Source organism: Aplysia californica, unplaced genomic scaffold (genome assembly GCF_000002075.1).
Source record: "Aplysia californica isolate F4 #8 unplaced genomic scaffold, AplCal3.0 scaffold00982, whole genome shotgun sequence".
In the NCBI taxonomy this organism is placed as follows: domain Eukaryota; kingdom Metazoa; phylum Mollusca; class Gastropoda; order Aplysiida; family Aplysiidae; genus Aplysia; species Aplysia californica.
Genome location: NW_004798252.1, coordinates 139,414 through 140,841, shown reverse-complemented (window position 1 = coordinate 140,841; position 1,428 = coordinate 139,414).

Sequence of the window (1,428 nt, the reverse complement as noted above, 5' to 3'; positions counted from 1 at the left end):
AGAGAGAGAGAGAGAGTGGCAGAGAAATGAAGAAAAAGAGGGAGGGAGAGAGAGAGACAGAGAGACAGAGAGAGAGAGAGAGGGACTGTGGAATCTGAGGACGGGACGGTATGCTCAGCAATGCATGCCGCTGTGCTGTACTCCCTCGTAGGACGTTCTAAATAATTATTATGATTTTCTTCGTATTGTTAGCGGTAGACAACGCCTCATAATGTATCAGACTGTTGGCACGCATTTTGATCTGATTGCACTGTCCAGACCATCTGACAATAAAACCTGTATAATCTTGCTCAATGTGTGTGGACTTCCCGATTTTATTCTTGTTTGTTTTCTTTTGTTTTCGTTTCGTTTGTTTGTTTTGTGTGTTTGTGTGATATCCCTAACTTTTTGTTGGGGACTGGGTCTAGATTCGAGAGTTTTCAGCCCCAGTGATATTACATCACTTACCGATTCTGTGAAAAAAAATGGTACAAGTTTAACGCATCTAGGCTATCAAAACTGTTCGGTTATTTAAGAGGCGGGACCTCCGAGTGTTACGTCCATCTCCGAAAGGGCCGAGCCAATTATGGGAATTTCGTTTAAAGTGCCATTTCCAAGGACACAACGCCGGACCGAGCTGAGGCTCGAACCCCCGAACCTGCAATCACACGATTACGAGTCCGGTGGCCAAAGCACTAGGCCACTTGCGATTCTAGGACACAAATCTTAATCACACAAACATGGCATCATGCTACACCACTGGGGAGAGAACTATGACAGCCTCGAGGATTTGAAGCAAACTAAACAGTTCGTGTGTACCGCTGGAATGACTGACTGCGCTGTCGTCATCTAGAACGGTCATCATCATCATCATCATCATCATCATCATCATCATCATCATCATCATCATCACATCATCATCATCATCATCATCATCATCATCATTGCCTTTCTCACCCTGGATCAGGGTATAGGCCACGAACACTTTCCACCTTTCCCTATCCTGGTCTAGTCGCTTGATGTCACTCCACGTCTTCCCACTTTCCTGCACATCCATTTCCGTGACTCTTCTCCAGGTTCCCCGTGGTCTTCCCCTTGATCAAGAATGGTGAGGAAGTAGAAAATATCAGTAATCTGTACGATTCTTCACAAAATAGCATGCCAAAACGAACAGGAAACTGTCATTGGTGGTGTAGGGATAATAAGGCGCTTCGCCGTCGCATGCTTAAGGCCCAGGTTCGTTTCTCGGGGTCAGGGGAAATTTTAATCGAGTATCTCCGTCTTTCTGCTCAGATGTTGCGTCTCCTTTCTGTTTGGCTTGGCTGTGACAGGCAGGGGCAATCCCGCCTCCTTCATGACTAAATTGGGACGATTGGGCGTAAACTCAAACTGTGTGTATGTATGTATGTATGTATGTATGTATGTATGTATGTATGTATGTATGTATGT